Source organism: Ailuropoda melanoleuca, chromosome 16 (genome assembly GCF_002007445.2).
Source record: "Ailuropoda melanoleuca isolate Jingjing chromosome 16, ASM200744v2, whole genome shotgun sequence".
NCBI classification, from domain to species: Eukaryota; Metazoa; Chordata; class Mammalia; order Carnivora; family Ursidae; genus Ailuropoda; species Ailuropoda melanoleuca.
This window is the reverse complement of record NC_048233.1, coordinates 18,518,197-18,535,740: the sequence shown is the minus strand read 5'-3', so window position 1 is coordinate 18,535,740 and position 17,544 is coordinate 18,518,197.

The window sequence follows — 17,544 nt, the reverse complement described above, 5'->3', positions numbered from 1 at the left end:
GCCTTCAGTAAAAACTATACCTGAATTTTGAATTTGATCTTTTCCTGGGCTAGTGATATGCACAGTGCAATCTCTCTCTCGGTGCTGGGCAGCGGTAGCAAACTGCAGCTCCCAGTCAGCTCTCAGTCAGCCATACAATCACGAGGGTAAATAACCGATCCACCGACTGTATGTCCATACAAGAGTTCTGTTTCTCGGTACAGTATTCCATAAATTACATGAGATATTCAAGACTCTATGATAAAATAGGCTTTGTCGTAGATGATTTTGCCCAACTGTAGGATAAAGCACTTCATCATGCTGAAGTAGATAAAAATAGATTTGTATTATCACCTGGGGGGAGATTTCTTTCACAATAATGAAGCATTCTAAGCACATATCAGGTTGGCTAGGCTAAGTCATGATGTTCAGTAGGTTAGGAATATTAAATGCATTTTTGATTTAATGATATTTTTAAACTATGATGGGCTTATAGGGACATAACCTCATTGTAAGTCAAGAAAGATCTATACTAAATGATAAAGTTGATAGCAAACAGCAGTGTTTATGTCATAATGATCAAATCAAATGCAATTATAAATTTTGCTATAATGATCAAATATTGGCCACTGATCCCTACAGCTGTAAATTACAAGATGGGTGTAACAGAGGGACAGCTTCATGAATGATCCCATTCATGTTCTCAGGATATGGGCTGATTAAGATCAACGTTTCTATGTCACTGGACTGTCAGTCAGTAAGCCCACCTACTCATGGCTTTCCTTCATTTAGGGAAAGCTCACGGACATCATTCTTGTGTTACTATTGCTAAATATACGTACTCAGTATTATCCCCTTACAAAAAAAAAAGTTCATATAAAGTTGTTGAACTTGAGACGAATCTTTCCATATCTTATATAAGGAATGGGTCTAAAACTTCACTTGAAACAATAATGCCTTTTCCACTGAACTATACTCCTTCCTTCCTAGGAGACTTTTCAATTATTTAAAGACCAAGCTTCTTATGACTCTATCTAAGACTATTTCTGAGTACTGATGAACCACTAGAGTAGCTTACTTATAACAAATATTGTTAAAGGAGCAATTATTTTTAAGTAAAATCATATACCTACAGATGTAAAATGAACACGAGTTAAATATTTTATTTAATTCATTATTTAATGAGGGAACCAGAAAGCCACTACAACTAATTCAAAGGAAAATTTATATGCAAAGGGAATGCTAAAACGAATTTACAGACACAGAAATAGTCTATCTTATGAGCCAACAATCAGTTGCATTGTAGGAGACACATTTCACTTGTATTTCTATGGATAAGTATCACTTGCATTGTTATTAGTATTCTAAGACTTAGAGAATTATAAAATAATTTGAAAACAATAAAAGGTGGTGATAACCAGGAAGGGTGATTTAAATAGAACACCCACTGTAATAGGCAGAATTCTAAGATGGCTCTTGAGTTCCACACCCTGGGGTTATTCCTATGATCATGTAACATTACCTGGCAGAAGGGTTTTTGAAGATGTAATTAAGGTTACTAATAAATTGATTTTAAGATAGGAAGAGTATCCAGATGGGCCCAACCTAATCACATGAAGCCTTTTAAGTGCAGAACTTTTTCCTCCAGCTGGTAGCAGAAGGGGAGGTCCAGAGATTTGAAGTATAAGAAGGATTTGACATGCCATTGCTGACTTAAAGATGGATGGGGCCATGTGAAAAGGATTTGAATATGTCCTCTGGTTGCTGAAAGTGATCTCCAACCAAGAGCCAGAAAGAAAATGGGAACTTCAGTCATGCACCATGAGGAACTAGATCCTGCCCACAACCCCAAATGAGCTCGGAAGAGAATCTTTTCCTCGAGCTTTCAAATGAGTACTCAGCCCAACTGACACACTGAATTAAGCTTTGTGATGCCCTAACCAGAGAAGTCCACACTGTGCTGGACTTCAGATCTACAAGCTGTGAGATAATCAATGAATGCTATATTAAGCCACGAAGTCTCTGATAATTTATGATGCAGCAACAGAAAACTAATACACACATGAATCTTCTTTGCCCATGCCACACTTACTGTGATATTAATAAGTATTGTTGAGTATATCAAAAGAAAACAACTGCCCATGACTTGCAGATTTTCCCCTTGAAGCTGGTATGNACAACATAATGATTTCATATTTGTATATATTGTAAAATGATCATCACATAAGTCTAGTTGGCATCCGTTACCACACATCACGCCAACGTTTTTTTCTTGTGCTGAGAACAGTGCAAATATACTCTGTTAGCAATTTTCAAGTGGGCAAAACACAGTATTATTAGTATAGTTGCCGTGCTGCACATGATATCCTACATCACAACTTAGGTATTTTGTATCTTTTGACCACCTTCACCTGTTTTGCCCATTCCCACCTTGCCTCTGGCAACCACCAATCTGTTCTCTGTACTTACTTACTCATTTGTTTGTTTGTTGTTTTCGGATTCTGCAGATAAGTAAGAACATTTGGTATTTGTCCTTATTTGTCTGACTTTTTTCTTAACATAATGCCCTCTAGATCCATCCATATTGTGGCAAATGGCAAGATTTACTTTTTTTTATGGCTGAATAATATCCCGTTTTGTGTCTGTGTGTGTGTTTGTGTGTGTGTGTGTGTGTACCACATTTTCTATAACAATTCCTCCATGGATGGATACTTAGTTTGTGGAAAAATCCTGTTTAAGATGGGTACCTATATTTGCTCTATAAAGTATAAATTGTACTAGTTACCTGATTTATACCATGGTACTCTCAATCAGATACCACAGACAGTCCCTGACTTACAGAATTGCAACTTCCGATTTTTCTACTTTATGATGGTGCAAAAGGATGTGCCTTCAGTAAAAACTATACCTGAATTTTGAATTTGATCTTTTCCTGGGCTAGTGATATGCACAGTGCAATCTCTCTCTCGGTGCTGGGCAGCGGTAGCAAACTGCAGCTCCCAGTCAGCTCTCAGTCAGCCATACAATCACGAGGGTAAATAACCGATCTACCGACTGTATGTCCATACAAGAGTTCTGTTTCTCAGTACAGTATTCCATAAATTACATGAGATAGTCAAGACTCTATGATAAAATAGGCTTTGTCGTAGATGATTTTGCCCAACTGTAGGATAAAGCACTTCATCATGCTGAAGTAGATAAAAATAGATTTGTATTATCAACTGGGGGGAGATTTCTTTCACAATAATGAAGCATTCTAAGCACATATCAGGTTGGCTAGGCTAAGTCATGATGTTCAGTAGGTTAGGAATATTAAATGCATTTTTGATTTAATGATATTTTTAAACTATGATGGGCTTATAGGGACATAACCTCATTGTAAGTCAAGAAAGATCTATACTAAATGATAAAGTTGATAGCAAACAGCAGTGTTTATGTAATAATGATCAAATCAAATGCAATTATAAATTTTGCTATAATGATCAAATATTGGCCACTGATCCCTACAGCTGTAAATTACAAGATGGGTGTAACAGAGGGACAGCTTCATGAATGATCCCATTCATGTTCTCAGGATATGGGCTGATTAAGATCAACGTTTCTATGTCACTGGACTGTCAGTCAGTAAGCCCACCTACTCATGGCTTTCCTTCATTTAGGGAAAGCTCACGGACATCATTCTTGTGTTACTATTGCTAAATATACGTACTCAGTATTATCCCCTTACAAAAAAAAAAGTTCATATAAAGTTGTTGAACTTGAGACGAATCTTTCCATATCTTATATAAGGAATGGGTCTAAAACTTCACTTGAAACAATAATGCCTTTTCCACTGAACTATACTCCTTCCTTCCTAGGAGACTTTTCAATTATTTAAAGACCAAGCTTCTTATGACTCTATCTAAGACTATTTCTGAGTACTGATGAACCACTAGAGTAGCTTACTTATAACAAATATTGTTAAAGGAGCAATTATTTTTAAGTAAAATCATATACCTACAGATGTAAAATGAACACGAGTTAAATATTTTATTTAATTCATTATTTAATGAGGGAACCAGAAAGCCACTACAACTAATTCAAAGGAAAATTTATATGCAAAGGGAATGCTAAAACGAATTTACAGACACAGAAATAGTCTATCTTATGAGCCAACAATCAGTTGCATTGTAGGAGACACATTTCACTTGTATTTCTATGGATAAGTATCACTTGCATTGTTATTAGTATTCTAAGACTTAGAGAATTATAAAATAATTTGAAAACAATAAAAGGTGGTGATAACCAGGAAGGGTGATTTAAATAGAACACCCACTGTAATAGGCAGAATTCTAAGATGGCTCTTGAGTTCCACACCCTGGGGTTATTCCTATGATCATGTAACATTACCTGGCAGAAGGGTTTTTGAAGATGTAATTAAGGTTACTAATAAATTGATTTTAAGATAGGAAGAGTATCCAGATGGGCCCAACCTAATCACATGAAGCCTTTTAAGTGCAGAACTTTTTCCTCCAGCTGGTAGCAGAAGGGGAGGTCCAGAGATTTGAAGTATAAGAAGGATTTGACATGCCATTGCTGACTTAAAGATGGATGGGGCCATGTGAAAAGGATTTGAATATGTCCTCTGGTTGCTGAAAGTGATCTCCAACCAAGAGCCAGAAAGAAAATGGGAACTTCAGTCATGCACCATGAGGAACTAGATCCTGCCCACAACCCCAAATGAGCTCGGAAGAGAATCTTTTCCTCGAGCTTTCAAATGAGTACTCAGCCCAACTGACACACTGAATTAAGCTTTGTGATGCCCTAACCAGAGAAGTCCACACTGTGCTGGACTTCAGATCTACAAGCTGTGAGATAATCAATGAATGCTATATTAAGCCACGAAGTCTCTGATAATTTATGATGCAGCAACAGAAAACTAATACACACATGAATCTTCTTTGCCCATGCCACACTTACTGTGATATTAATAAGTATTGTTGAGTATATCAAAAGAAAACAACTGCCCATGACTTGCAGATTTTCCCCTTGAAGCCGGTATGAAGTTTTCCTTATCAGAAAACATTAAAGATTTGGGGACAGAAGGTCATAGATGAGAGAGAAGTTGAAAGAAAAACGTGTGAATTTATGAGATGCAGTATATATGGAATCCACAAGGGAAGCCATACCCGGAATCCTCTTTACTCTTGGACTGTGGTTTAAAACTTCATAAGCCCTGCTTTTTAGAGTAGCTGACTACCAGCTTTTCGAAACACTGCCTTGCATTGATAAATACTTTTCTTTCTAAAAGAGAAGCACGTGTGAACATATTGACTGTAGTCATCTCCTGGAGAGAAGGCAGCTTACTTTCTATCACCTGCAGAGGCACTGGAATGAAAGAATAATCATTTGTATTGAGATTCTCAATCACGTGTGCCAGGTTTGAGGGTTTGCACCCCGGATTGGCTGGGCTTTGGGAGAAGGCAAACAGAAAGAGGAAATGTCCATGTTTGAGCTGGCATGTGCCAGGCAGTCTCCATCCAGCACTGACAAGTCCCTGCTGTTGGAAACCTGCGGCAGTTGTGCAGTTGGTCTGTGGATATTACCATAAGCCACGTATGCCCTATGCATGGGAAATATTACAGAACTAGAGGAAGATGAAAAATTTACAAATACACACAGACACATTCTTAAAAATCAATGCATCTTATTCTGATTGGACTCTGAAAGCTCTAAGACATATTTTTAAAAATCAGGTGAATGTGTATGTTCATCTTTAGATTTTTGTTACTATATTGCAATATTTGGGGGCATTATGCAGCATCTTTTTCTTTTTTTTTAATTTTATTTATTTATTTTTGAGAGAGAAAGAGCATGAGCAAGGGGGAAGGAGAGGCAGGGAGAGAAGCAGACTCCCCACTGAGCAGGGAGCCCGAGGCAGGACTCCACCCCAGGACCCCGGGATCATGACCTGAGCCAAAGGCCGATGCTTAACTAACTAACGCCACCCAGGCATCCCCATGCAACATCTTTTAAAGAGGGTTGTCTGTTTTATTTTCTTTTAGACAAACAAATAAAGGTAAAACTCATTTTACTAATAGATAAAAGCTTCTCCCTTTCCTTTTCTTTTTCTTTTCTTTCTGTTTTTTTTTAAGGTCTGGAAACATCACTTTCAATTTCTTCCATATCAAGCAATGTGCATGAGACAGAAGTCATTATAAGTAAGCATTCGATACCTCAACACAGCAGTTTTAGCCTTCTGAAACAAAGTAAACCCAAGGAATTGCTCCACTTTTTAAATGGCATGTTTTTAAACACATGCACCATGGTTGATGTATGGAAACATGCCCAGTTACAGACACCATATGCACACAGATGCTCCTCACTTGGTGCAACAGCCGTGCTCGAGAAAAGCTGTGTATATAAACCACAGATTTATAAAATCGAAACATTCAGAAATGCACTAGGGGACGTTTCTATTTCAAGAAACCCTGTATTGATTTATTTTACAACACAAATAATCATTCCCAGGAATTATTTGAAAGCACTGTACCTTGAATATAATAAGTATTAAATCCGTAGAGAGAGGCACAATCAAATTTTAAAAACAGGACTTTAAAAGCAGAGAGAAATTTTAGCTATTTTTTTAAAGACGTGTTTAGGAAAAATTGCACTCAATAATATTAGCACAGTGTAATATATACATATATATATTTTACTGACTCATCCTTCCATTCCAAAATGTCTAATTTAAAATTTGTAATCATTAACAACTACGAGTCCTTGCCAGTTATAATAATGCCAAGTTGAAAGATAAGCAAGGAAGAGGATATAATATGTGTATCTAGGTCTAACGTCAGAGTTAAGGCAGAAAAATTTCTAAATTGCTGATGTGATAAATATCAACATTAACTGTGTTTTTAAAAAGCATATGCAACACTTATTTATACGTTGAATTATATTTTTCCATTTTTAATTTTAGAAATTTCCTTTGCCTGAAAAAGAAAAAAAAAAGTAAGTCAGGTCAATCTATGTGTATTAGTTACCTATCACTGCTATAACAAATAACCACATATTTAGTGGCATATAACAAATTTATTATCTTCCAGTTCTGGATGTCTGGAAATCCAAAATCATTCACACTGGGCTAAAGTCAAGATGTCAGCGGGACTGGTTCCTTCTGAAGTATCTAGGAAAGAATCCCTTTCTAGGTCTTTTCTAGTTTCTAGGGGCTCTATACTCCTTGGTTCATGGCCTCCTTCCAGCAATTACATCTCTCCAGCTTCTGCTTCTTCCCTCATTACGTGCCCTTCTCTTCACTCTGACCCTTCTGCCTCTCTCTTGTAAGGGCACTTAAGATTACATCGGGCCCAGCTGTATAATCCAGGCAATTTTCCCATCTCAATATATTTTTTTAAAGATTTTATTTATTTATTTGAGAGAGAGAGAGAGGGCACAGAGGGAGAGGGAAAGGGAGAAGCAGAGTCCCCACTGAGCAGGGAGCCCTATGTGGGGCTCAATCCCAGGACCCTGAGATCACGACCTGAGCCGAAGGCAGGCACTTAACTGACTGAGCCACCCAGGTGCCCCCCCCATCTCAAGATTCTTAATCACATCTACAAAGTTCCCTTTGCTGTGTAAGATAATATATTCACAATTCTGGGAATTAGGACCTGGATATCTTTGGGGTAGGGGCATGCAATATTCTGTCTACTACACTGTGTTTGAAGCTCATTTAGATACTAACATCAAATTTGTTATTTTGTCTCCCCTTCTCGATGCGTAATTAAATGATTTACTTTCTCACCTTTGGAATTAAAATTAGTCTATAAGAATGTTTACCTAGCGTTTATTGAACACCTTCTATCTACCAGGTACTATGCCAAGTGCTTTGTGTGTATCTACGTATTTAATCCTTACAACGAACCTATACTATTCATTTTATCTCGTTGTACACATGAAGAGATTGTAACACAGAGTGTTAAATTATTTGTTCAAGAGTCTAAATCCCAGCAGTTGACAGTGCCAGGTGACGCCAGAGCTTATCTTCCTAAGCCTTTTTATTTTTTGCCCTCTCAAGAAATTAGCAAACAATTTACATGATTCTCACATGCAAATTAAAAGTATGCTTCAATACATGAAACTATACCAACTAAATGTGGCCACACAGCCAAGGCACTGGAGTTAAGGTTGCGCTCCTCCTTAGGAAGCTGATGGTGTCTGTTTGCAACTGAGAGAACACATCAGGAATTCTTATTAAATCACCTCTCTGCAATTTAAATAGAGCACTAATATATGAAAAGTGAAGATCCTTGAAGCTACTTTTGCATTTATTCACGGGTGTGCGCGCTGGGGGTACATCGGTAGGACTTCAATACCTGAACATTATTTAGTCTAATCAGACTGCCTTTTCCCCAACACTAAAATTGAGTATCACTTTTGGGGGAAGTAAAGAGGAGATTTCCCTTTATCAAGATGCACCTAAGGGGAGTAACACTCAGAGAGAATAGACCGTAAACTACCTCTCATCCAACACGCTTTAAATTCCTAAGAACCTCATTAGCAAAAATCATTTCTTCTCTTTTTTTAAATCAGTATTATAATTAAATAATTTAAATAAACAAGTAATTAATTCTTATTTCCTGTGTGTCCCTCGGTAGATTCTTAGAGCTCTGTGGAAACCAGAACCATATCCGTCTTATTCACCACTTCATGATAGCAACAAATAGAGTGTATAGTACACAGCAAGTACTCACTATTTATTGATAGATGGAAACAAGGAAGGAAGAAAGGGAGGAAAGAAGAAACAAAGGGAAAAAAAGAAGGCCCAGTTACTAGCTCAGGCCTAGAACAGAAATAGTGATGCATAGGTGTGCTCAAAAACTAAAACTTGAGCCAAGCAGTCAGGATACCTCCCAAGTTCAGAGCAGAGCACGGTTGAGAAGGCAAACATCCACTGATTTAACTTCCTTTATACAGAACCTGGCTTATCCTGTTCAAAGGGGGGGGTGACTTCATAAAGGATATCGAAACATTTGCTGGCCTTGTAAGTTGTTGAGATGGAGCCCTGGGTAAAGAAGGCATGGGGAGGATGGGTAAAGGAGGGCAGGGAAACAGCACGGACGCAGCATTGTAAGAGCCTCCTTTTTAATATAGCAGCTATGGTAATTGCTCAGTTTTCTCCCACGTTGACCAATAGGCAAATTACGAGCATGGATTGTGTCTCTTATCTTTGAAATTCGGCATTTAATGAATATTTAGCAAATGAGTCATGGTGAAAATGGATGAAGGCCATGATGGAAATAAACCAGTCAACATGGGTACAGACCCCTGAGGAGTAGTTGCTCCCCCGCCCCCCACCCCCAAAAGGTCATCAGAGTAATCGTTACCAAGAATCTTGGCACAAGCCTTGACAAATCAGAAAAGCTTTTCCAGGCCAAGAAGGAGGAAGGAGTGTTCTTTTCACATGAAGTAGACTGTGCAAAGGAGGGAAGGCTTGATAGAACATCGGGTACTCTGAGAACCACATGTAACAGTGTGGAGGGAGTGAATAGCAGAAGGATGAGGTTGGGCCGGTAAGGAGTAACAAGGAAGAGGTGGGGCTGAGACGGGGGAGTATTTAAGGTTATGTAGGCAGCCAGCATGACTGGATCACTTTCCCCAGCTGTGTAGCAACTGAATTGTAAGGGGTGAGGCATGGGGATTCTTTTAGATTAAGAGAAAGGTAATTACGACAGTTTTGGCAAAACATCTCCAGCGCCCGAGCCAATGCACTGCCATCGAGAATTTAGAGCAGGCGAAGGTGGTTACGTTGAAAGGTAAGACACAGGTCACAGGCTAGAGTGTCTAGGTGATGCCATTCACCAGGCCAGGTGAGAAAAGGCAGAAAGAGATTGGAGAAGTGAGGGAATGAGAAGCAGTATAGCTCAGATCTACTGAGCTTGAGGCACTGCTGGAAAATCATAACAAATAGCATTATTAACTGCTAGCTCTGTGCCAGGCACCCTTCTCAATATTTCACGTGTGACCGTGAACTTCAAATGACATGATGTCTATAAACACTTCTGGGGAAAGCATAAAGTACATTCATGTGTGGATTAGTTTTTATGTCCTCTTTTCTATTTTTGCCATATTTAGGAGATAAGTCACCATGGGGGTTGTTTTTTTTCCCTAAGCCAAGAAATTCACATTGTAAAAAACTGGAGAAGATACTAAACCAACAGAAATGCCATTTGTTACTCTTTTTATAAAATGACTTAATGGGACTATATTTGTAAATGCTTCTAAAGTAATACATTCCTATGTATCCAGTCTCATGAATCAAAAATGTGTTGTTTAGGGGTTCCTGGGTGGCTCAGTCGGTTAAGCCACCAACTCCTGCTTTCAGCTCAGGTCATGATCTCAGGGTCTTGGGATCAAACCCTGCATCAGGCTGCGTGCTCCAGGGGGAGTCTGCTTGAGGGTCCTCTCTCTCCCTCTCCCTTTGCTCTTCCCCCTGCTTTCATACTCTCTCTCTCTCTCTCTCTCTGCCCTCAATCAATCAATCAATCAATCAATCAATCTTTTTAAAAAAGGAAAAGAAAATGTGTTGTTTAAAAATACTTCATTATTGGGGTGCCTGGGTGGTTCAGTAAGCTAAGTGTCTGCCTTCAGCTCAGGTCATGATCCCAGGGGCCTGGGATGGAGTCCCATGTCTGGCTCCTGGCTCAGTGGGGAACCTGCCTGCTTTTCCCTCTCCCCCTGTTCATACTTTCTTGCTATCTCTCTTGGTCTCTCTCAAATAGATAACTAAAAAAAATTCATTATTTCCATACGTATAATATTTGAAGACAAATTTTAAATTACCACTGCTTACTTTTGCTTAGTTTTCCTAAGCGTGGATGTCTTTCTCTGGCACACAGGTGACTAAGAGCAGCCTGACCCCGTTAACTGCTCCAGATGTTGCCCCACTATGAAAATCAGGGTCTTTGTGTAGCATAAATAGTCATCATTTCACCAGCTCACTTTTGCAGTTTTTTTATGTTTTTCAGTCCATACCATAGGACGCATACCTTTCTGTGCTTCAGTAGAACATATTGTTCTAGAACTGCTGTGTTTCACATTATCCTGATATCCTTACTGGAGTTAAATGGGTGTTTTGGGTAAACTGTTTACCATTGAAGAGAAGCTCTACAGTAGAAAAAAATCTATTGAATTATAAATGAGATACTGAATATGAGAAATAATGAATTCTAGATTTTTTTTTTTATCTGAAGGCAAAGGCCATGAACGTCCACTAATGCCACAAATGAAATTATCTTGTGCAATCTGGTCCTCAGGAATGAAAACAACGGAAGAAAAGGCCAATTATAAGTATTTAAGAATTAAGACAATGCAGATTAGAGCCAATTCAATATATTATTATTTGGGCAGATTAGAGTAGTGGAAAGAATTCTAAATTTAGAATCAAGGATCTAGGTTTGAGTACTGCTCTGTTGCTGGTATGAATTTGGGCATCTCTGTAATCCTCACCTTCCCAATCAATGTTCGATGGCATTTATGTTTTGCACACATTAGATACACATTTTAAAGTTATTGTGAACACTGAAAAACTAGTATGACGCATATCATGTTTAAAAATTACTCATCATAGGATGAACTCTATGGTGATATTTTTTATTGAAAATGACAAAAATAATAGCATGTTTTCCAAACACATGAGTGAACTATCAAAAAGACACTTGTCACCACTCTAATTTTTATCAGAATAATAACAATGGCATGCCAAATGCAAACTCTTACTTCATAACAATAAATTTTAAGGAAATAGGATGATAATGGCATTGACACTCTGCATTTGTAAAGTTCTGTTTGTCATATGAGCTGACTTGGGAAAAAAATAACCTTAACAGACAAGACTTCTTTGGCCATCTTAAATAGGACCTAAACATTCTCTCTTCCAAATTATTTTCATTCTAACCAATTTTCACCACCTTAAACGTACTTATTTGTATATTTTCTGTCCCTCTTCACTAGAGTACAACCCCAGGAGAGCAGGGACTTTAATTCAATCCGATGTCCCCAGTTTCTAGACCAGTGATCGACACAGAGGAAGTCCTCAATAAATATTTGTTGGATTAATGAATTTCTTTCTGGTAGATATTGTATTATTTTAATGTGTGTTTTCTTACTTAATTCTTACATTTGCCCTTTGAATTAGATAATCATAGTAGAAAACTACTTAAGCAATACTTTCTAGATGCCAGGCAATATTCTTAGGACTTCACTCAAACATATTAATTTCATTCTTAGAGAACCCATAAAGTATCCTTGTTTTACACATATGGCAATGGAGGCCCAGATAAGTTAAATGTCTTGCCCAAGGTCATTCATCTGGAGTGGTGGAACCCAGCTTTTCACCTAGTTTCCTGCTGACAACCACTCCTGTATAGGCCTTCCCATTTGTATCTTATGTGTGAAACAGCGGAGGCTGGGAGCACTGGATGGAAACTGTACCCTTTCCTCAGGTATGTTTTATATTCATGCTGTATTTATGTGTATCACTAAAAATTGTCTTTTCAGGGCACCTGAGTGGCTCAGTCGTTTAAGCCTCCAACTCTTGATTTCAGCTCAGGTCATGATCTTAGAGTCATGGGGTCAAGCCTTGCATCAGGCTCCATGCTGAGTGCAGAATCTGCTTAAGATTCTTGCTCTCCCTCGCCCGCTGCCCCTCCCCCACTCATACTCTCTCTATAAATAAATAAAATCTTTTTTAAAAAAGTCTTTCCATAATCAGGGACTGCTATGACGTAACAAAAAATGAATTTAGGAAGACATGGCAGGATGTGTTTAAAACTAACCATATTTAGAGTTCTTTAATTGCAGAGAATTCGAGCAAAAGGAGACCTTAAATGTCACTCAGTTTCAAGTTTGTCATTTTACAAACGGGAAACTGAGGCTCAGGCAGGGACGCTGATAGTCTGTGGTCACTTAGGATGTTAGTTAGCATTCCAGCTGGAGGATCTTTCTCTTGGGCAGGATGCTTTCCACAATGAGTATGTCAGGGCATAATTTTTTAACTCCAGCCTTTCCTGCTTGCCTTTCCCTAATGAGGCATAGATGCTATGGTGACAAGCCCTAGACAAATAACAAATGGAACAGAAAATAAATCATACAGAAGGGAGGAGGACAATGGTCTCTTCACCTCCTTGTGTTTAATGATTAAGCTGTGATCCTTCATGGCAGCTTTTCAGAAACGACGACAGAACGCATTTCACCAGCATCTGTCAATATATGTTTTCAGATTTTAAGATTATTGAACTTATTATATCAGCCACTGCTGTATTATTTATTTGAATAAAGAAACCCTACCTGCAGGAGTAATTTTCTTTTTTTTTACTTTTTCTGTGGTTTAGCTTGAACTAGATGACAAAAGTAGACTCACCCCAAACATTTAATTTCCACGTGTCAGATTTTATAGAGGGCATGACTGTTGCATTTGTTCATTCCACAGGTATTTGTCCTGCTAATGCTAAGTACTGTTCGATGTGCTGGATAGACAGTGATGAATAAGTTAGACAAAAACATATATAGCACACTGTCAGGAAGTAAGAGCTATCAGGAAAAATAAAACAGGATTGAGGGAATAGAGAAATTACCTTAAAATTTTTTTAAATTGAATATGGTTGACACGCAATGTTATATCAGTGTCAGATGTGTAGCATAATGATTCAACTTCTCTACATGTTATGCTCTGCTCTCCCCAAATGTACCTACCATCTGTCACCGTGAGACACTATTACAATATCATTGACTATATTCCCAATGCTGTACCTTTTATTCCCATGACTTATTCCTTCTATAATTGGAAGCCTGTAAATCTCATTTTCCTTCACGCATTTTGTCCATCCCTCTACCTTCTTTCCTTCTGGCAATCATCAGTTATTCTCTATATTTATAGGTCTGATTCTGCTTTTTGTTTGTTTATTCCTCTGTTTTGTTTTTTAGATTCTACATACTAGTGGAATAATTTGGTATTTGCCTTTCTCAAGCTGACTTAGTGTAATACCTTCTAGATCCATCCACGTTGTCACACATGGCAAGAGCTTATCTTTCTTATGGCTGCATAGTATTCCATTACACACACATGCGCGAGCACACATCATGCCAATACATCTTAGAAAAACTACTTTTGACGGGGTGGTCCGAGCTGGCCCCTTTGAAGAGGTAGCACACAACAGAGAGTTGGATGGATTAAAGGACTGGTCTATAAGAACATCTGGGGAAAGAGTATGGAGTATATTGGAGATGTGAATAAGCTTGCCAAGTTTGAGAAATGGCAGGAGGGCCAGTGTGACAGAAGGGAGTGAGGAAGCAGGAGAATGAAAGGAGACAGTCACTAAAGCGTCCAGGAGCCAGACTGCAGAGATGCTTGTAGGNGCAATGGAGGCCCAGATAAGTTAAATGTCTTGCCCAAGGTCATTCATCTGGAGTGGTGGAACCCAGCTTTTCACCTAGTTTCCTGCTGACAACCACTCCTGTATAGGCCTTCCCATTTGTATCTTATGTGTGAAACAGCGGAGGCTGGGAGCACTGGATGGAAACTGTACCCTTTCCTCAGGTATGTTTTATATTCATGCTGTATTTATGTGTATCACTAAAAAATGTCTTTTCAGGGCACCTTAGTGGCTCAGTTGTTTAAGCCTCCAACTCTTGATTTCAGCTCAGGTCATGGTCTTAGAGTCATGGGGTCAAGCCTTGCATCAGGCTCCACGCTGAGTGCAGAATCTGCTTAAGATTCTTGCTCTCCCTCGCCCGCTGCCCCTCCCCCACTCATACTCTCTCTATAAATAAATAAAATCTTTTTTAAAAAAGTCTTTCCATAATCAGGGACTGCTATGACGTAACAAAAAATGAATTTAGGAAGACATGGCAGGATGTGTTTAAAACTAACCATATTTAGAGTTCTTTAATTGCAGAGAATTCGAGCAAAAGGAGACCTTAAATGTCACTCAGTTTCAAGTTTGTCATTTTACAAATGGGAAACTGAGGCTCAGGCAGGGACGCTGATAGTCTGTGGTCACTTAGGATGTTAGTTAGCATTCCAGCTGGAGGATCTTTCTCTTGGGCAGGATGCTTTCCACAATGAGTATGTCAGGGCATAATTTTTTAACTCCAGCCTTTCCTGCTTGCCTTTCCCTAATGAGGCATAGATGCTATGGTGACAAGCCCTAGACAAATAACAAATGGAACAGAAAATAAATCATACAGAAGGGAGGAGGACAATGGTCTCTTCACCTCCTTGTGTTTAATGATTAAGCTGTGATCCTTCATGGCAGCTTTTCAGAAACGACGACAGAACGCATTTCACCAGCATCTGTCAATATATGTTTTCAGATTTTAAGATTATTGAACTTATTATATCAGCCACTGCTGTATTATTTATTTGAATAAAGAAACCCTACCTGCAGGAGTAATTTTCTTTTTTTTTACTTTTTCTGTGGTTTAGCTTGAACTAGATGACAAAAGTAGACTCACCCCAAACATTTAATTTCCACGTGTCAGATTTTATAGAGGGCATGACTGTTGCATTTGTTCATTCCACAGGTATTTGTCCTGCTAATGCTAAGTACTGTTCGATGTGCTGGATAGACAGTGATGAATAAGTTAGACAAAAACATATATAGCACACTGTCAGGAAGTAAGAGCTATCAGGAAAAATAAAACAGGATTGAGGGAATAGAGAAATTACCTTAAAATTTTTTTAAATTGAATATGGTTGACACGCAATGTTATATCAGTGTCAGATGTGTAGCATAATGATTCAACTTCTCTACATGTTATGCTCTGCTCTCCCCAAATGTACCTACCATCTGTCACCGTGAGACACTATTACAATATCATTGACTATATTCCCAATGCTGTACCTTTTATTCCCATGACTTATTCCTTCTATAATTGGAAGCCTGTAAATCTCATTTTCCTTCACGCATTTTGTCCATCCCTCTACCTTCTTTCCTTCTGGCAATCATCAGTTATTCTCTATATTTATAGGTCTGATTCTGCTTTTTGTTTGTTTATTCCTCTGTTTTGTTTTTTACATTATTAGAGCACTCTTCTGAAAAGGACTTCTAACTGTTTGAAATCACATTAAGCATGTAGAGCTGCTACATTGGGCTTCCAAATGACATTTTATACATCAAAGGTAATAATAAAAGTCACACTTTTATTATGCTTGCTCATTTTCCACACTGTTGTGTTTTGAAAAAAATATATTTTGAGTTTATTCAGCAAAATGTTAATGTTAGCATTAAAACAACATAATTATCTGGGTTGCATGGAATGATGAAAGCATACCCCACTCTGGGGATCTTTCCCTCTTTCTGGATCTGAATAGTACTTAAGTGGGGCGTAAAGATCATTTGAATCCCTTTGTGAATAATTTACTCACCCTTAGAAGCATTTTGATGATGCCAAGTTGTTATTTGTACTCAGTGCTAAACATGGATTATAAAGGAGAACTTCCCTTATTAGACATATCGAAACAAAGAAAGACCATGTAAGAATACTAGCTGAGATATCAGAAGATCTGAATTGCAGCTTTGGCTTTAGTATTCAATACTGTGTGACCTTAGTAAGTTGCTTACTTCTGAAGACCTTAGTTTTCTCATCAATGATGTGACAGTTCTTTATTTTTATAAGTTTTTATTTAAACTCTAGTTAGTTAATATACAGTGTAATATTAGCTTCAGGTGTACAATTTAGTGATTCCACACTTTCATATGATACCGGTGCTCATCACAAGTGCCCTCCTTAATCCCCATTACCTATTTCACCAATCCCCCCACTGACCTCCCCTCTGGTAACCACCAGTTTGTTCTCTATAGTTAAGAGTCAGTTTCTTGGAGGGGGAAAAAAAAAAGAGTCAGTTTCTTGGCTTACCTCTCTCTTTTTTATTCTCTTTGCTTATTTGTTTTGTTTCTTAAATTCTACATATAAACAAAATCATATGGTATTTATCTTTCTCGGACTTATTTCGCTTAGTATAATATTCTCTAGCTCTACCCACATTGTTGCATATGGCAAGCATTGTGTGTGTGTGTGTGTGTGTGTGTGTGTGTGTGTTTCTTTATCCATTTATCAATCAATGGACACTTGGGCTATTTCCATAATTTGGCTATTGTAGATAATGCTGCTATAAACATCAGGGTGCATGTATCCCTTCAAATTAATATTTTTGTATTCTTTGGGTAAATACCCAGTAGAACAATTGCTGGATCATAGGGTCATTCTAACTTTTTGAGGAACCTCCATACTGCTTTCCAGAGTGGCTACACCAGTCTGCATTCCCACCAACAGTGCAAGAGGGCTCCCCTTTCTCTACCTCTTCACTAACACCTCTTGTTTCTTGTGTTGTTGATTTTAGCCATTCTGACTAGTGTGAGGTGCTACCTCATTGTAGTTTTTACTTGCATTTCCCTGATAATGAGTGATGTTGAGCATCTTTTCATGTGTCTGTTGGCCATCTGGATGTCTTCTTTGGAAAAATGTCTATTCATGTCTTCTGCCCATTTTTAATTGGATTATTTACTTTTGGGATGTTGAGCT